Source organism: Cyanistes caeruleus, chromosome 2 (genome assembly GCF_971803275.1).
Source record: "Cyanistes caeruleus chromosome 2, bCyaCae1.hap1.1, whole genome shotgun sequence".
Lineage (NCBI taxonomy): Eukaryota > Metazoa > Chordata > Aves > Passeriformes > Paridae > Cyanistes > Cyanistes caeruleus.
In genome coordinates this window covers 5,272,295-5,293,288 of record NC_141702.1, presented here as the reverse complement: position 1 = coordinate 5,293,288, position 20,994 = coordinate 5,272,295, and positions in this window count along the sequence as shown.

Sequence of the window (20,994 nt, the reverse complement as noted above, 5' to 3'; positions counted from 1 at the left end):
AAGTTTGACCTCTGCATTTTAAGTTGGGGCCTGCACTCCCTGGCCTAAATCTAAACCAGTCTGTGGCGTAGCTGTGGTTTTCTTCCAGGGTCAGCAATGGCTTAAATCCATGCCCAGCTCAGTAAATTGGAACTGGCAGAAGAAGATTCCAGGGTGGTGGCCTGAGAGAAAGATGAATACATCAGTTCCAGATAATTACTGCTCTTTTAAAAAAAACTTGGGATGTCTTGAACCTGTTTCTTATATATTCATGTATTTCATGTGTTAGGCTGGAGATAAGGCTACATAATTAAAATTGTTCCCTTCAGCTTTGAAAATCCGTGAAAGGTTTGCAAAACTGTTTGGCTCTGAAGAGTGTCCTGTAAATCTCAGGAGAAAAATATTGCAGCATAGAAAACCAGTTGTGTTTATTCAGGATATAATGAATGGACAGAACAAATACTTTGCAGAATAAGCCCCAAACCCTACATTTGGGTAGCATTGCATACTCTATTTAAAATACATTTATTTTTAATCTTTTTTTCCTTGCCATATTCATCTGGGTTGTATTACAGTAAAGAAATTAATAGCAAAGGTTACCAAACTGGTCATCTGTCCACTCCCAAACTCAAACCAGGATTAACTACAAACTTTCTAGCAATTACAAGCCTGGTTCAGGATTCAGGTCATTAATGAATACATTGTACAGAGCCAGATCAGATACTTAAGCAAAACTACTGGATATTTTTTCCACTTTGACAGTGGAAAACTAACTGCTTTGTGACTATGAACAGCAGCAGAACCACTTTAGTATAGTTCTGTTCATGTTACTTTAGGTTATACATGACAAACTCAGATGAAACAATGTCAAAAAATTATCAGACTGGATATGACACACAGATATTTAATTTGTCTTGATTTGTTCTTGCAAATTCTTCCCAGATATGCTTTGTAATTTTATGTGAATTTCCAGATTGAGATACTATTATTCTTCGACCTCATTCTAATGAAGAAAAAATATTGAAGATTTCAGGAGTTGTCCTAGGATTTTATGCTGAGCTCAACTCAAGTGTCAAAGACTTCTTTTTCCCCCTATTTTCAGAGACAGACACTGAATTTGATCTAGTTGTCTATAAGCTCACTCATGTTTCAGGAGTTATTGGAGATAATGCCTAATAGCTGTTGTCTCACACTTTGCTGCTCTTGAACTTTCCAGAATGAACTAGTAAAACTGCCATTTTTATCTGTGCTTCTGAATTTCATTTCCTGGGGCTCAAATCCAAAATTAATACCTATATAGTAAAATAATAATAGAAACAGCAGATAGCTTTGCCAATGCTTTCTGCTTTTCCTGTTCTTTATATATTTTAGTAGATTACTATTCTAATAGTGCTTTGCTAAGTGAAAAAGTAGTGTCATCAAATAATGTTCTGATTTGTTCCTTCTCACAGGAAGAGATGAAGCCTAGAATAGGTTTCCAAAGTGCCTGAGTCCTATGCCTGCATTTTCTCCCAAAATAGTTGTATTGAGCTGTTTTATTTGAGGCAAAAGTGCTCAGCATTAAGTTAATGGCCCTTGCTGAAGTCAGCTGCATCATCAGCAATGCTGGGTGCATCCAAAGCCTTGACTCTTGATTTTGGTTGTTTTATACCTGTATAAAAGGTACATACAGATGTATCATGTGAAAAATACAGATTTATGCCTTTTTACTTCTCTTGACTCGTGACATTTGTGTCTGTGATCCATTTTCTATAGGCAAGATGAGGCAGGCAACCACCCTGTTTTATAGTTAAGGGAATGTAGCAGTAGGGGTGTGACCAGAGTGTGCCTGTTAGGGTCAGAATGAATGACCTCTGGCAGTGTTTAGGTTACAGAGATGAACCCTCAGTGCTGTTAGTTCAGCAGAAATAAAAGTGGATCCAGGGTTTTGCTGTTGCAAAAAGATGGGAAAATGTCACAGATCTTGATCTTTGTTTTTATCTAAGCAAAGGATGTTGTCCCAAGCTGTATTTTGGACATGGAGCATCATCTTTTCTGGCCAAAGGACTCCTGGGATGTCTTCTTCCTTCAGTGCTCCACAGAACTCTCCCTTGGACTGAAAAAAAGTGCAGAACAGTTTTCTTCTGGCACAATTCACTTCCAGGCCTTGAGACTGACAGGTATGAAAATATGAGTTAATGCTTATCAGATGCACATCTGGAATCACAACAGAAAATTCCAGAGGTAAAGACACCCCAAGTCATCTAAAGCCAGGTCCTGACTTCCTAGGATGCCAAGCATCTTTACAACAGGCAAGGTATCTGATAGCTTCTGATGCTTCAGAAGTCTGGATGTGAACTGAACCAGCTCCTGCTGCTCTGGTTTGTTTTACCTGAGAGCTCCATTTCCCAGTTCTCCTAAAGCAGCACAAAAATGGGGAACAAATGGAAGCAGTGACATTGTGATGAGATAAGTTCAGAGAGAAGTGAACTGGATGGATGGACTGCAAAGTTGGTGGGAAAACTGGACCACTGAGCTTGTGGAACAATGGTCATCAGCAGGATGTGCAGATGGTGACCAGGTGCTGACACTTTTCCTCTGGGGTCAGTAGTGGGACAGATAGTGCTGAACTTTATCATTAATGGCTTTTCATGGGACAGGGAGCACCTCAGCAAGGTCATGGATAACATTGAAATGGGGAAAATGACTGGAAAGTAGAAGGTAGGGATGACATTCAGTTGGAATCAACCTAAGGGAATGTTTAGATACGGAATTTATTGTTTTATGAGAGTTTGGCCCCAAATATATATTGAAACTGGGAGATAACAACATATTTGTTTTGCATTGTCCCTTTCCTGTGGAAATCCTGAGGAACAGCTCTGCATAAATGATCTTCAGGATTTTGCTTGATTATTCCTGCACTGAGCCCAAATATTTGTGCTTGTGAGGAATTTATCAGTAGGAGTCATGGGCTTCTGGAAATGAGAAAGAAAGATGGAATGACAGAGTCTGTTGACAAAAGAACAGAGTTTCTTAACATTCCAATGCAAAGATTAATCTGGAAACAAGTGCAGTTCATCTTTTCTACTCCTGCTGGAAAAAGTTTTGCACTGAAGCGAAGATAAATTAATATATTTTCCAGATTTTAATAGCTTCTAAAGTAGGGACATTAGTGACCAGAACAAGGCAATAAAAATAGTAAGAAGTTATGATAAAAACATTGATGTTTGTGAAGGCAATCAATTTTTTTTAACATGAGTGAAGAATTTAATACTTGTATATGGAGTCACAGCACATGGGGATTGTAAATATGGAGACTGGAATTTTCAGCACAAGTCTCACCTGAAATACAGCTGGAAGACCTGCCTCCTGTTGACTGAGGAGCAGCTCCTCATATTCCCCACCCCACTAACCCAGACTGGATTCAATCTTGCCCATTAACTCAGCAACTACTTTGCTGAAGGTGGAACGTGATGAAGCCTGAGTTTCAAATGGTTTCAAGGTGCTGGTAATTTTTACAAACTGCACAAACACATTTTAGTGGTTAAAGGACGTGTTTATTCTTTGCATTATTGGTCTGATTAAAACAGTTCCTCTTGCAAGTGTGTAAAAGGTGCCTTTAAAACAGTGCCTGAACACCTGCAGGACAAGAGCCTGTCAGGTTGTTTTCAGCCACCTTTTCTAAGCCTGTTGAGCAAAGCCAGGCTCTGTGTACGTGTGTTACAATCCTTAGGGATGCATTAGTCAAGGTAAATATGACTAAACACGACTCCTCAGCTGACTGACTTTCATGGCCTTCCTTTATGGTGCTTCTTTCCTGCTTCCCCTCTTTAAATTCTGAAATCTCTATTTTAAATTTTGTCAAAAATATTTCTGAAAGTAAATAGAGAAGAAGTGGAAATAAAGAGGGGAATTATTCTGTTTGTGTGCAATTTGGGCTTAGCAAGGAGGCTATCATGCAAAAGTGAAAAGAGGACATAATCTAGGGCCAAATGAAGAGATGGAGAACAGATTGATACAAGGATTTTAGACATGGAAAACACTGAGTTTGAGATCAGTAGAGATCTGACATGAAGACAGGATAGGAATGAACATTTAGGTGTAAAAATCCCCCAAACCAGATATATAGGTAGAGGAACCAAAAAGAGAAATTCAGAACCTTATAGATTGAGAAGATTCAGGGATTCCCAGGAACTGGGATGAGCAGAGGGATGACTGTGAATACACAGCTGGTGTACCTCTCACAGGAGGTGAGGCCCTGGCACAGGTTGCCCAGAGAAGCTGTGGCTGCCCCATCCCTGGAAGTGTCCAAGGCCAGGCTGGATGGGGCTTGGAGCAACCTGGGATAGTGGAAGATGTCCCTGCCCATGGCAGGGGTATTTTAACAAGATGATTTTTAAGGTCCCTCCCAACCCAAGCATTTCATTCTGACTTCCAGGAAAATGTGACCAAGACCCTTGAAAGGAATTAGGAATGGCTTGAGCCTGAGGCATAAACTGTTGAGAGTGTAGACTGGGACTGTGTACAGGAGATGTGTGGATGAAGTACCCAGGTATGTGAAAGGCGCAGGCTTGGCTGTGCCAGGGAGGATACAGGTCTGCTGAGGGTCATGAATCCATCTGAGAACATTATGATTTCATGTGAGTTCACATTGTTATGGCTGGAGATTCTTGGCCTTCAGAGGTCTCTCAGGGCTGCTCATAACAAACATTGAGACAGCCTGACCCTGATCCTGGAATTCATTTCATCTGTTTAGCCCCACAGTGGGAATGTTGGCATCTGAGCCAAGTTCTCACTGCAGCCCTGAGAGATAAAATAGGTGCTTGAAAGGCATAATCTCATCTAAAGTTACCCTTCAGCCACTGTAAGTCTTTCTGCTTGTTAGGTGGAGATTTTTTTTGTGGTTTTTGCTATCAGCTGTTCCTGCAGTCCACAAGTATGGTTCCAGAAGGCTTCCAACATACCAACATATCCAGATGACACGATGTGTCATATTTCTGGCTTTTATCTACCTGATAAATAGCTTTGAAAATTACAGACAGCAGCTTTCTGTGTTGAAAAGCTCCCCAAAACCTGAAGTCACAAATCCTATCAGAATGTGTTTAAGTCCAGTTTAAAAATGTGAATAAAACCAATTAGTGATGGTGATCTGATCTGGATTCCTAGCTGACCTCTTCAGAAGGTCTCTTTTCAACTATGTAGTTGAAATGTCTCCTGCCAACAGATAAACATTATAAAATTTGGACCTGGAAAAAGTATAAAACAAGCTGAGTCCATGACAATTGCTCAGGTGCTGACAACCCTTTTGATGTAGAAATCTTCTGTTCTGCCTCCATCAACTGCATCACCCTGTAGGTACTGGATTGCACAACATTGGCCTTTATCCTGGAAAAATTTAACAGTCTGGTCTTTATAAATCTTTGATGAAAGACCAGGGCTGGCACCACAGAATGCTGTGGAGTTACCAATTATGTCCACAGTGTCCATTAAGTTACTCTGTGAGTTCACATTGCATTAAGTAAACGTGTTATAGGATTGTGTGCTGTCACATTCCTATGGTTTTAGGAATGAGATTTTGGCTGTTGTGTGAGGGACAAATTTTAGGCTATCAATTAATAATGCATTACAAAGGGAATAATAAATGCATATTAGGTCTTTGATCTGTGAAACAGTCACATAATTGTGTCTGGCCCAAAAGTCTTTGAAATATTCCAACTGTGTAACACATCTAGGGATGTCAGGGTTGCAAAACTACAGAATGTGGTGACAAACAGAAGTACCAGGTAGGGCAAAACACCATGGGAATGTGCATTTGTATTCCCAAAGTTACTAAAAGATACCAACAAGATCTAGAAACTCAAACAGCACCAGGCAGGTCACGGTTCAGTGCTCAGCCCACTGGTTCACTCTCAGATTTGTGTCCAAAACATCAAACCAAAGAACTTTTCAGCTCATCCTGCCAGGGCAGCTTTCCTCCTCTTCCCAGCACAACAGAAAGCCAGCAATATCAGCAGTGAAGCCAGAAGGATCTGCTGCAGCACCTTTTGCTGCTGAAACATCTCGCTCTGCTCAGCGTGTCTTGCCTGCCTGTGCAGAATCCCGTAGCCAAGGGCTGACTGGAAACACATGGCACAATCCCACGTACACATGAATTAAACACAAGACTAAAGAGCACAAATAAAGCCAGGCTGTCTGTCTTATCCACTTGCATACTTTTCACTTAGAAACTTGATGAAAGCTTCCCCAAATTTGCAGTCAGAGCAGAGGTGATGCTTGGAGTTTGTGAATTCATGGAAAGGGAGACTCCTGACACAGAGGTCTGCTAGGAAGAAACCAGACAGAAAAAGAAGTTGACTCTTGAGTCCCCCATATTTCATCTCATTCAGGCTAGCAACTGCTCCCCATGTCCCTGAAAGTTTCCTGTTAGTCTCTTGCATAAGGATGTGTGTTATTTGGGGCAAAGACTGTGTTTCTGTTCAGTTTTTGCACAACTCTCATTGTAATAGCTTTCTCATTGTAACTGCGGTTATGAGGCTGCTAAGAACAGTAACAATATTACCAGTAGTAATAATTATCCTATTTTTCAAGTCTAAGCTTTAAACTTGGACTCATCTGGGTTCAGCTTTTACTTATGGGTGTTCAGTTATTTTTAAAAAAAAATAATTCCAGACAAAGTAGCCCTTTTCCTACTTGCTCCACACAGACAAATCACTTGGTCAGACAACCTGCTTCACCAATTCCAAGAGGAAACCAATATCCAGTGAACTTATTATAGGTGTAAACACTTTTCCCACGATGAATTCATGGTGATGGGCAAGCTGGAAATTTTTTACGTTTTTGTATTGACAACTTGGAGGCGACCATAGAAAACATAATTTTCATCAGATTCCAGTGCCTCCAGCATCTGCAGAAAAACTCATTTGGACAAGCTGCAAAGAGGAAAAGGGTGTGGGGAAAGGAAATAATAATTGCCTCAGCTATCAATGTCTCTACCATTTGCGTGCTGGAGCCGCTCCAAATAACTTTGCCTGCTTTGGAAGTCGCTGTTTACTCCAGTTGCTTTGTACTGGGCTAACGGCTCCAATAAATTCCGTGCTATTCCTATGGCTCAGGGTGGCTGTCATCTGAGTTTATGAATGTGAGATTTGTTTGGCTCTACCCCCTCCATGAGTGATTTGGGTTAGAAAGTGTGATTATATTTGGGCAGAGGGAGAGAGATGCTGCGAGAAGGCAAACTGAACAGACATTGTGAATATTTATTTTTTTTAGATGGAAGGCAGTTGTATTTATGTGCAGTTGTAAAACAGAAAAGATATTGGTTTCTGCTGCAGGAATTATATACTAACTCCAAAAAATGTACACAGTGAGAGCTTATAACAGAAACTTATTCCAGCAGAATCTTTTTTTTTTCAACAAACGTAGATTGGCATGTGGAGCATGCTGTGCTGAAGAGATCGAAGCTTGATTGTGGTTTCATATCTGGCATTCCTGAGTGAACAGAGAACTGTGGTCCTTATTCATAGTATTTTGGGCTGGGGATAAGACAGGAGACTCTGCCATGCAGAATGGTTCTTGTTTTTGCAGGGAATGGGAAGCCAGAGGAGCTGCCAGTTCTGCTGTCCTTCACTTTTACTCCTCTGCCCTCTGTGAGTCTTTTAGATGTGGCAGCATGGCATTAAAATGCCAAAAGAAAGTGGAAAATTTTGTCCTTCTAAGTCATATCACATCAATTAATTTGCTAAAGCAGGCTTAACAAATGTCATTCATTATGAAAACACAGGAGGAGGCTTTTCTTTTTCCATGGGTTTCTTGGGCTTCACATGAGGAAATCAAGAACGCAGTTTGGTTATCCATGCTGGAGTAGTGCACAACATTATGTGCTTAGGGATTTCAGGAGAACAAGGCATTTTCAGCCTTGCCTTACCAGTGTTTGCAAGGCTGAGCTCTTATGGTAGAAGTGGTACTTCCAGTCTGTCCTGGAAAACTCTGCCATGCCAATACACTGCTGTAAAGGATTTTGTGGTGAAACACGTAGTCTGACAGCTGCTGGAGAGCCATGAAGGCATCATCTAAGTCAGGCTGGCACCACCATAAATACAGGAATTTGTGTGGTTATGTAAAGTGCTATCTCCTTTTATTGGCCAGCAAGAGGGGTTTTTTTTCTGGAGTTCATCATCATGAAGAGTTGGAGATGTGCCAGAGAGATGTCACTTAGCGTCCCTCTCTTAACAGACACTGCCACGAGTCTTACCCAAGGAACTGAGTTTTTAGGTTTTAAGTTTAATTCAGGGCTCTTCAATCTTGCAATGGTCCCATGATCTCACATTGGTGAAATTTCCCACTTTTACTTTCTAAGGAATTGATGGTGAATATGGCAATTTTTTAATATTTTACTCATTCAAATGTAGTCTGAGATGATTTAAAATTCTTGCCTTTGTTGTTAATTAAGACTTTTAATCAGTAAACATTATCTCACTTTGAAAAAGTGTCCCTGATCTTCTCACATTTTAGCATTTTTAAATAATAAAATTTCAGGGGATTTTAGGCTGGCATAAGTTAATAATTTCTATTTTCTTATCCTTTCCATGACCTTATTTCAGCCCTGCTTACACAGCTCATAGAGGCAATAGAAGATCCTCATTGGGATGGGATTCAAGAGCATATACAAAAAAATGACATTTGTTTTCCTGTTTCCTACTGGATTTGCTGAGTGATGTGCTGCTGAGGAAAAGCTGGCTAGCTCCGCAAGCAAGGGACCTGGGGTACGTGCTCTGCAGGACACCTAGGGAGGTATTTGGGAACTGAAGGAAAGCAGGCCAGAAAGGCCCAAAACAGAACTGATGAATTTGATGTTTTCCAGTGATTTTCAGACAAGTTAAGACACATTTTCCTCTTTAATACATGTAATACACAATGTCATCTTCAGTTCTACTTTGTACTCCGGAATCTCTAAAAAAATGCCCAGAGTTTTTTTCCAGTTTTAGATTTGGATAAAAAGTTGTTATGTCCAATAGAGAGAAATTAAATCTTGGTCTTTTGAGGGGATTCAGGTCATCTAACTGCTCTGGCATAGCTCTGTGCATTTAACCTAGACAGCTTTTGATCACTTGAGAGACAATGGGAAGACACTGGTGTGTCCAGGAAGTGATTTCTGAGGCCTGGTTTAGACATTTCTTTAGGCTGAGAGGTCCAGCTAGATGAGCTCCTTCCTCCCCATGGCCTGCATACAGAGGCACTTGGGGTGCAGAGTTTCAGGGATACTCTTCCTTCTGTTAGGAAGTCTTAATCCTTTCATAAGATGATTGTCCTCTCCCCTAAAACCACCAAGGTATTTTGCTACCATTCTCACTGTAAGATAATTTCAGACCTCAGCTATCTGAAAATTTAAAAAATAGATATAATTTTTATAGTAAATACACTCCAGGCCAAGAGAAGCCCATTTGCACTTGAACTTCCACTTTCATTCATTATTAGCTCTTTTTCCTTGATGAGACATCTTGATCTTCACTGTCAAAATTCAACTGCTTTTAGACTCCCTTCAGGAGGAGATTTTAGTTAGATTTTTTCATTTTTTTCAAATTTTCTTAACCAAACCTAAGAAGAACACAAACACTAAACCTTTCAGCTAGAAATATTTGAGCAGTGCCTGGAAATATCTGAAGGATCTATTCAGTGCCCTAGATTAACAATCAACTAAAAGTATTTTTGGCTCCTCTAACTTTTATTCAGAATTTACTTAAGCAACTTGGTCAGGTTTTGAAGCAACCCATACTGAGATTGAAATATGAAAGTTTGTGGGAATATCTCACAATACAATGGTGACTGTCATGCCTTATTTTTCTTAAAGAAATTATTTCTTATTGTAGAGTGCATCAAAATAGAGTGCTATGTTTTAACTTAGCCTTCTGAAAGACAATATGGGGCTGCATATCCAAAATCACAGAACTGACATATTTAAAGGGGTAAATGATATTGAATCTTCAGAGGGGGAAAATAAAAACCTACAGAAAAATTAAAGCAGTCTGTTTGAGTTGCCATTGAACATATGGATGCCAGATTGCAATGGTGAAAGCTTTTGCATGATTTGAATGCTTTGACTTTTCACAGTGGCTTAATTATGATTAAGAACTGCCCTCTGCAACAATGTGCAAATCAATAACTCGTTTTCCTACGCAACGAGGAGAGACCTCTTTGGGTTGCGTGGCTGGACAGTGATCAAGGACGTTGTTCTCGAGCACTGATTGCCCTTCATGTCATATTATTATTCATGGAAATAGTTCTTCCCACTCCTCTAATGGTGACATCATGAAATTAGTGAAGACAAGCCCCCTTTCTCAGCAGGACACGCGCCAGCATCGGATGGAGACATGACTGACTGGTCCCAAGACAGATGCTTTCTGGTTTCTGACTGCTCCTGGAGGGGGCTGGTAGGAGCTCTCACCAACAGGCTCATGTTGTACAGGACTGATCTTAGCAGCTCATTTTAATAATGCACTTATCTGTTCTCTTCCCATGAACTTGCTTTCACCATCTTTTGAGAGCGAATTTGTGGAAAAAAGAAATGCCCCACAAAGCAAGGATATGTGGCCGACCTGCAGAGTATTTGACCTTATAGTAATGGAGAATTTTAATTCCCAGTTCTTTCAGGGAAGCCACCCAGACAAAGTAGATTTGCTAAACCATTACTGTCCCACACAGCAATTACAGTTGGATTTGATAACAGAGGTTAATTCGGATTTGGGCAAAGTTAGGAAAAGGTGGGGTTGGATCTAGAGCATTAATGAAGTAAAGGTGATGATTGGAGAAGTGGTGAAAACAAGTCCAAGTGCTTAAGGGGGATGAGTCTCAAAAGAAATAGCCCAGAACATCCAAGATGCACTTTCTGGCAGGGCTGGGGAAGCTCAAGAAGGCTGAAATGAGGAACAATCACAGAAAAATCATTCAAAATGCTCCACTGAAGAAGAAAAGAGCAGAGAGAAAACCTCCAGCCTAGCTAAGAGCCACATCATCTCTGTCTGTGCTTGTCTCTTCAATTAGAGAGGAACTGAAGGCAATTATACTACTAATTTTTGTGGCTCCACTATGTGCCTAAAGGTAGGCAACGTAAATACAGGCTTTGGAACTATATTCAGATTACTTATTTCCAAAACCTGTTAATTACCTATTAATCTGTTAATAATGTATTCAGACTGCCAAACTATTTCATGTCTTTCTTTCTTTTGACTGCATAGTAAATGCTCTGAAATGCAAAGCTAAGTGCCCAGGGCCAGACCAAAGGCCAAGTGCCTGGGGCAGATAGGAAGCAGTCTGGACATGGAGGTGAGGAGGACTGGATCATGAGAATTCCTGTAGCCTTGCAGTGTCCTGAGGAGCCATTTCCTCTGTTTTGGTGATGGAGTGTGTGTGCCCCTCCATCCCTCTCGTTTCCACTGACTACTATAAGACAAGACTGATTTCATCTTCCATAGAATCATAGAACCCCAAGGCTGGAAATGACCTCCAACACCATCAAGGTTCACTGTCAAACCAGCACCACCATCATGTTCACCATTAAGCCACATCCTAAAGTGCCACATCTACACATTTTTCACAGAATCACAGAATAGTCTGAGTTGGAAGGGTCCCACAAGGATCATCAAGTCCAACTCCTAGGTTAACACATTCCCATGGGGGAATTGCACCCATACCTTGCTGTTAGCACCATGCTCTGACCAGCCAAGCCAATCTCAGGACCTGCACTTCCAGAGATGGTGACCTCACAACTGCCCTGGGCAGCCATTTTCAATGTGTTCCAAACCTTTGAATGAAGAATTTTTTTCCTCATATTTAATCTAAGCCTCCCCTGGTGCAGCTTGAGATTTCCTCTCATCCTGTCACTTGTTACTGGGGAGAAGAGGCCAACCCTCACTACACCCTCCTTTCAGGGAGTTGTGAAGAGCAATGAAGCCTCCCCTCAGCCTCTTTTTCTCCAGGCTGAGCTCCCCCATCTCTTGATGCCATCCCCGAGTCCTGCCTGATGCCATGCACCAGATACTCCTGGCTGCTCTCACTGAGCACTGTGCCTCTCACACGAGGGGTTTTTCTCCCCCCAGTTTTGCTCACAGGGAGCTTCCTGTGAGACACAAATGGATTATTGCACTGCTGCTGAGCATGTAGCTGTGGGTGCCCCATTTGTAAGGATCAGAGCATTGCAGCTCCTTGGGAAGGAGGTTTCCTGGTGTGAAGGGTCCTGAGCAGCTCTACAGGGAGAGCTGTCTTTGCTCTTTAAACACAAATCGACTTTCACCATTGTTTTCTCTGCATCTGCTGCCTGACCTCCTCAGATGTGCCTTGCCATGGGTGCTGTGGCAGTCTTAGAGCCTGTCGTTCACCCCAAGGATGAATTCTAGTTTGGAGCAGCCTCTCAGGGGCACAGAGCTCTGAACAGACAGTTGTCTCAGCAAACTCATAGCTCCAGTCCCTGAGGGGCTAGCTCTGTGCCTTTGACCTTGAGCATCTGGCTATATGTAAATATAGATATATATTTATACACACACACACACACACACACTCAGGACAGTTTTCTCTGTGCTGCTTACAGAGCAGCTCCATTAAAGCTCTATGTTTTAAATGTTTCCCAAGAGCCATGGTTTAAATTGAGTGGAGTTGACTACTTTTATGAAAAGTCATCTTCTCCTGAATCCAATCCATATCCTGGCAAGTGTCTGCCAAAAACATTATTCCCACCTCCTCTTCTCATGAAATATGCATATAAAATGCCCCCTGAATGGTACCTAAAGAATTCATAGTTCCTGACCACATTATAGTGCTGGAACTGAGCAGTGTAAAAGATGCCTTGTAACTCCTACAGAGATGATGCCCTACTCAGGAAATTAATTTACAGAAGCCTAAGCACATGGGCAAGATCCATATATATTATTCTGCAAGGGTTATTCATGTATTTGGAAAGAATGCTGTAGCTGTTCTCATTTACAATATTTAGTGTGCTTGACAAATATTTGCAATTCAGAGTACATAAGTCTATGGGTATCTGCATAGATATGCATGGAAATATGCACATGTTCTACTGTAGAATGAGGATCACAGAATCACAGGATGGCTTGGGTTGCAAGGGACTTTAAAGACCATTCTATTTCCCCCCACAGCTATGGGCAGAGACACCTTCCACTATCCCAGGTTGCTCCAAGCCCCTGGCCTTGGACACTTCCAAGGATGGGGCAGCCACAGCTTCTCTGGGAAACCTGTTCTAGAGCCTCACCACCCTCACATGGAAGAATTTCTCCCTGATATCTCATCTAAACCTGCCCTTTGTCAGCTGAAAGCCAATCCCCCTTTTTCCCCATGCCACTGCAGTAAGTCCCTCTCCAGCCCTCTTGGAGTCCCTTTAGGCTCTAAGATCTCCCCTGAGCCCTTTCTTCTCCAGCCTGAATAATCCCAAATCTCAGTCTGTCTCCAGAGCAGAGGTGCTCTAGCCCTCTGAGCATTTTCATGGTCTCCTCTGTAGGTCCTGCATACTTTGGAGGCCCCAGAGCTGGATGCAGAACTCCAGGTGGAATCTCACCAGAGACAAGCAGAGAGGCAGAATCCACTTCCTTGACTTGCTACTTTTGACACAGCCCAGGAAAGGTTGAACTTTTTGGGTTGCCAGTGCATGTTCCAGTTTATGTCAAGCTTCTCATCCACCAACACCACGAAGTCCTTCTTGGCAGGGCTGGTTTTAATCCATTCTCTGCCCAGCCTGTATTGTGAGGTAAGAGACTTCAGACTGCATTTCTGCTAATCACAACCTCATTGAGTAATAGGAGAGTAGCCCAGTGGTTGGGCTAAGAATGCTATTAAGAAAAATAGCATTTTCTTAATAAAAAATGACCCATGAGTGACTAGATTTAGAATTCGTAAATATTTCTCAACAAAAAATAATTGAAGGACTGAAAAAAAATGCTTTAGCCTCTCATTCTGACTTTGCTGGGAACCTGGGAGGAATTTTTGGCTTTTTATGTTTTGAAATACAAAGAAGAAAACCAGTAAGTAAGAGCTCTGTAACAGAGATTTATGGTTAATTCCCAGAAACTCTACAGGGGATTGGGAACTGGGAAACTATAACTTGTTCTTGCTGTCCAGTTTTCGATCTCTGAAGGGGAGATAATTGTCTTTCTTTCTGTAGGGAGCTGAATTGACATTCCTGTCCTCTCATGCTCTGATTTTTAAACCTTCAAAAAGTTTTCAGCTTTCAGTAAAGGCCAGTCTTCTCCTTATTTATTATCTACAATAACCTGCTAAGGGAGTTTGGGGATAAATGACTCATTATTACAGTAGCACTTAGGAATCTTCTCCGAATCCACAACCTGTTGGGGAAGGCCCTGCATCAATGTGTAATAGGAGACACGGGCTGCTCCAAGGAGTCTTGCAGGCTAAACAAATTGAAGAGAGGAAGGAAGTCTGCAATTTGTTTTTCTCATTTACCAGGAGAACAGAAGCACAGAGGTATGGGATGAATTTTTAGGGATCATACAAACAGGTTGTAGGAGAGCCAGAGCCTGAATTTACATCTCCTGCCTCCTAGTATTGTGTTTGTCCCACAAGATCTCCTTTCTTTTCTGCTGGTGGAGCCTGCATTTCCATTAAATATACAATTTTTCACTGTGGTGGAAACCTGTCAAAGAGCAGGAAGGAAAAAGTTCTAAACAGAAAAACACAAAGGGAAGCCTGCCCTGCCCACCTTGCATTAGTCACTACCATTAATCCCTCCTTGCTGAGTGAAGGGAAGAGTTTCCAGACCCACACTGAGCTTAGCAGGGAAGGACTCACCTTATCTGAAAAGCACTTTTTGCAGCTTGCTTAGCACTGTGTCCACACAACAACCTGTCAGAGGCAATGCAGTAAGTGGGGAGAGTGTGAACACATCCATTTATCAAGTGAACACACGCTGTGTGTGAGTGAGACCTTCAGGGGGTGTCAGTCCCAAAGGCAGCTGTCTCTGCTGGTGGGGATTTCTCACAATCCAGCTTGTTGCGTCTCTGACTCCTCTAACCATTGTGGCCAGCATGATATCAGAGCTCCAAGAGGCCAAATCAATGCCTGGCTTCTCTCCCAAACTTTATTAAGCTGACAAGAGCTTTTTGCATATCATTTTCTAGAGAAGTGATTTGAATTTGTGATTAGTCAAAATAAATTATTATTTTTCTCTCTTTTTTTTTTTTTTTTCCTAATAAAGTCTAATAAAGCAGGGGCTGTAGTTGTGAATAATGCAGCTGGTGGGTTTTGCACTCATTCTTGAATAACTTGCTTTGAGGAAATCCTGCCAGAAGTCAGTGGAACTGGACTCACACACTGGTGAGGAACCCAGCCCACATTTCTGTCTTTGGATTGCTATATCAGTTCATTTAAAAACATGTAGGGGAAAAGCTGTTTTGTTCAAATTTGTCAATTCCTTCCATCAATGCCTAGAGCAGATACTGTTCTGGCAAAAGGTAATGTTTCAAAGTTTTAGGGACTTTTTTTCTCTTTTTTAATTCCAACTTTTATTTATTTATCTTTTAAATTTGATTTCTAGCTAAGCTGGACATAACCCAAAGAGTATTTTGAAATTCAAATAAATTTCTGCTTGCAACACTCTGAAACATGATGGTTCTGAACAGAAATGGGATTTTTTGACACAGAGACTTTCCTTGTCCCTACAAGTGCTAAGAGAAGAGACCACTTGAAGCCCTGCAACTACAACAGTCACCCTCCTGCATGAATACAGCTCCCTAAATCACAGTCTGGTCCAGATAGGTCCAGATGAGGACAAATGGCATTTGGGATGTTTCACCACCCTTAGAAACTGTCTCCCTTGCTTTGAGTCACAGCCTTGCAGCAAGGAACCAGCGTGCTTGGAGAGCTCTGGCTCTGGCCAGGCTTCTCTGAGCTTCCAGGCTCCCTGCTGTGGACCTGGGAGCTGAGCCCAGATTATATCTACTCTTCCAGGCTCTTGGCTCCAGGAGAGACTGTCTGGAAATTCTGGCATCACTCCCTGCCCTACAGCTACAGACTCTGTAAAGCTGAAGACCTTGGATTTGGGGAAATCTTCCTGGTGGGTCCATCCTGGGGCTGTCCTACCTGGAAAGCTTTCTATGAGTTTTTGATCTTGGTGGGTCTATGTGGGGGTTGTCCCTCTTGGAAAGCTCTCTGGATGAATTTGAATAGATCTTTAGTGCCAGAAGAGCCAGTGCACGAAGTCTTGGGCAGTCTCTCGTGGGAGAGAGCTGTCTGTGGCTCATCTCTGTGGCACGGTGCAGATGAGAGCCTACAGACCAGGGATTTGTTCTGGGAGGTGGCATGGGTGGGTCTCAAGCTCTGAAGACTGAGATTGTAGGTGGATCCAGATATCCCACTCCAGAGGTGGAAACATTACACTACCAACTGCACACTGCACCCCACTCTCATTACAAACCAGGGGAAGGCAAATTTCTGCAGACCCTGAAACCCCCTTGGGGTGGGTGGACCTTGGCCCACCAAGCTGCCCTATCAGTCCCCTTCCCAGCTGGATAGGGGAGAGAAAATAAGGTATAAAAAATGACTTATAGGTTGAGATAACTCATTTTACTGAAGTAAAGCAATATTTTGAGCACATACAAGCAAAGGGAAAACCCAAAAGTTTTATTTTCTACTCCCATTGGTCAGTGACATTCAGACACTTCCTGGGAAGCAGGGCTTCAGCACATGGAGCAGTTGCTCTGGAAGTCAACCATTGTAAAAATGAATGCCCCCCCTTCCTCCTTTTCTTAGCTTTTATATCTGAGCTGATGTTCTACGGTATGGAATATCCCTTTGGATAATTTGGGTCTGCTGGCCTGGTTGTGCTCCCCCAGGATCTTGCCCACTCCCAGCCTCTTGATGGGAGGAACGCTGGGGAGACAAAGCTGGTGCTGTGCCAGCCCTGCCCAGCAGTGGCCAAAACTCTGGTGTGTTCTCAGTACCTTTCCAGCATCCCATGCAAAGCCCAGCACTGCTGTGGGAAAATGAACTGCAGCTCAGCCAGACCCAAAACAACACTGTAAAGATTTCATCCTAATTCCCAATGGACTGCATCAATTCTCTGCTTCTTCCTCATCAAACAGGGTCCCTAACTTCATCCAAAAAATCCTGGAAACTTCAAGACTGTGTCTAGTGGTGTAAATTTTCATTACCCTTTTTTGTTATGAGGTAGAAAACCATCATCAAACTAACAAGGCAATAACTGATCTTTCATTCCACTGTCTCATAAAACTATTTCCAGCCACAAAAGAAAAAACTGAGGCAGAAATGATAAGTCCTTTCCTTCTCTCCAAGTTCTCTTCAAGTTGTGAGGATTGATGACCAATCAGGGTAAGGTATTGATTGAAGTATTATTTACCATAAGAAATGCCTCATTTTCTCTTTACTTTTTAGAACAGCCTAGGAAACTAAATGCAAGACAACTTGATTTAATTCCAGATAAAGACTCCTAGCTCCCAGAAAAGTAAGAAAACATTCTTGCTTCACAATGGCATGACTTTGCCTCCAAATTAGAAAAAGGAGTACTTTGGAAACGTGGAGGCCAATGTTAAGGAACAGCATGGTGGGGGAGGATCTCCTGGCATTCTCAAAGCAACAAATGAAGAAGAGCACTGGGTCTCTGCAGTCAGGGGCTATATTAACAGTGCATTTAGAGTAGTTTCAGACAGTACATTGATGACTTTGGGGGTGATTTTGGAACTCTGTAACATTACCCTGTTTCCAGATACTTGCCTTGATTTGTTTTGCATATCTCTGAGCATGAGGAAAGTTTCAGGAAGAGGGAGTGTTGTGTATTTAGCTGAGAGAAGCCTTATGAGTCTAGGTTTTGCAAGCTTCCTGAAAAATCTTCTCTGAGAAATACATAAATTCCCAGCCCCTGTGTAGCAAAGTCATGGGACTGTTGAAAAGCTGGTGGATGACTTTGTTTCAAAATTTCCAAGATGAGAAGACCCTCTCAGCACCTCCGAGGGCTGATGAATGGCAGTCTAGTCCCACTTGCTGAGGAGCCAACATGGAAAATCCACAGGGGGGACGTGAGTGATGGAGTTTATAGTTTGATGCTTGTTTGAATCACAGTCTGATGAGAAGGAGAGAAGGAACAGCCAATACAAACTGTCCTCATCCTGTTCTCCCAGCAGTCTAAAGCCCTGCTTGGAGGTGAGCATACTGGAAATACTATTATTACTCAACTCCTGCTACTGTGAGACCGCCAGCGACTTGTGCCGAAGGAGCCAACTTAAATGACAATAAAGTAAAACCCTTGGCAGTCGGGAGTGTTTGCTTCCCGGTGTCTGCAAAGGGAGCTCTGGCCTGTGCCCCGCACTCACGCTGTTTTGGAAACCTGAAGTTGTCCATAAGGCATGGCCTGTGCAGGGGCCCTATCGCCAAGCAGCAGGAGATGTTGTCCTTAGCCGTGACAAATGATTGCCAGCGGTGATTTTGGGGAAGAAAGAGCAGCTTTCAGATCTACTCCATCTTGCAGCCGAGCTGCAAGAGCCCGTGGGCCTGCAAACACGGTGGTGCCACTGGGATGGGCCTGGGCCTGAGAGCATCCACGGAGCCGTGTGGGTGGCAGGATTTGGCTTGGTGCTCCCTGTGTCACGTCATTCCCGATATTACGGGGCCAGCTCCTGTGGAGCTGCACTGCACTGGCCGAGCTGGAGCTCTCTAATTACAGGGAGCTTTCCATATGGTCTGGACTGCTCCTTGTCTGGCTGATCCTGCTCAACACAGCCCTCCTCACGCCACTGTGCTTCCCACACCTGGCCTGAGGGGGTGATGGACAGCTTCCTGTGGGTACTCACTGTTTTTCTGAATTAATCTGGGAAGGTCTGATCCAGTTTTCAGACAAATATGGAGAGTCTTTCCATTGATTTCAGTGGCTTCTGGAATGGTCCCTTACTGCATAAACTCAGATCTCTGCTATTTCACACTTCATTTCCTTCTATACCCTTGGGTGAAGATCATCAACTCTTGCTGATTTACTGCCCTTAACTTCTCAGGTTTCCTCATTTTTTTATTTTTTTTATTTTTTTTTTTTTTTTGAAACTTGGAGTTTCTTTCAAGACCACATTCAGATTTCTCCATAAAAATTCCCTGAGAGGAGGAATTTCCCTATTATTTTTTATGGCTGAAGAATAATGCAGCAAAAGGAACAGAAAAAAAAGGCCTTTGACTTCCCTGCATCTCTGCTAGTGTCTCTAACTCACACTAGCCTCACTTTGCTCAGCTTTGTTTCCTGTTTTTTAAAATTTTATTAATCTTTACCTGGAAACCATCACAATTCTATTGTGCATAAATATAGGGGTGTTTGAACCCAGACCCTGATTGTAGCAGTACCTACTGAATTTTCCTTCACAAATTTAAAACCATGCATTCCTGATCACTGTCTGGGCACTGGAAGACACATTTAACTGGCTTTAATATAAATTCTTATATAACCTGTTCTTCCTCCATACTCAGCATCCCAGATTCACAGCTCGGATTCATTTTAAGCTCCAATGGAATTCTTTCTGCTGATTTAGAGGCAGATAGTTTTCTCCCATGCTGTGATTCTTACACTGAAAAGCTAATAGGAAATGGCATTTTCTTAGCCTGAATTCCTCCCCCTGTACGTATTCAGAGCCACTGGCTTCCAGTCTTCCAAGGCTTGCAGAACAAGCATATTTAAGACAGACTCAGCTGCCTCTCACTCCCTGTGCAGTCAATAAAATTATTCATTTTCCCTTCACTTGTTTCTAATCAAATCCACTGGAGTTTAATGAGTTGGACACATCCCTGAATGTTTCATTCCATGGCCGTAAGGTACATAGAAAATAAAGGTATCATTTATTCTATAGGATCACTTTTGAAAATAATGCTATGGGAAAGGAGGCAGCTCCTTGCATCTCAGATCCAAAACTACATCTGCAGGGATAGAAAAGAAAAAAATAATTTTGCATAGTGTGTGTATGTGTTAGAAGACTGCACCTGAATGAACAGGTAACCCTGTGATCTCTTTGCTGCTTGATGGTTTTTCAGATCACAATCAAGTTTAGATTGCATGTTAGGAAGAAATTATTTTTTGTAAGGGTGTTGAGGCACTGGAACAAGCTGTGCAGACAAGCTGTGAATGTTCCATCCCTGGAAGTGTTCAAGGACAGGCAGAGAAGGATGACACTCTCCTCCAGGGATGGCATGGATGGCTGCCTCTTCAGAGGTGATGTGGAATGGACACAGCTTTTCCATATATCAAATTTCACTGTGAATCTATTAAGTTATCAACGAATTTATTGATCTTTCCTGAGCAGTGAGGCACAGGTCCCAACAGCCCAGCTCAGACCCACACCTTGTTGCTGTACCTCCCTGCAGTCTTGGCTTCTGGTATCAGCTGTGCTTCTGGAATACAGCACAGAGACACAAAAGATGAAGAAAAGAGAAATCTTCATGCTCCCTCTCTGTATTTCTAGGTCTTGGTGTCACCATCACCTAAAGCTGGGCTCTGAGAACAGGTCAAAGTGAAGATCGTTTCCTTTTCTCTCCCCATCATTCCTGGATCTTGATATCAGCTGAGGGACAGCAGCCAAGAAATAATTATCAGCAGCTTCCCAAACCTCTGTCAGCCGTAATGCACCTGTGCTTTAAACTAAACATGAGAAGCAAGTCAACTTTCCCAAGGGCTTGAGGGTTTCACAGCCTGGGCAGGGACCTGTTGCAGAGTGGATTTAGGATTTCCACAGTCTGATCAGTACTCAGATCTGAATTTGGACCCAGGTAAGGCACATTGTTTAAGCATATAAAAAAATCTCTCTTGAGATGCCTAATATTTATTTCCATGGTCTCCTTAGCTTCCTAAAGGTAGTTGCCAATTTGATTCAACTGAAGAAATTCTACTGTTGGCACCCTGTTTAAACTCTGTAGAGATTCTAGTGGGGATACATGATCATTCAAATATCAGCAATTGCCTTCCCCGTGGAAGTTCCTGAGGAGACAGCTCCCATCCCAAGGTGCCACCCGAGCCAGCCACTCTTCTAAACCACC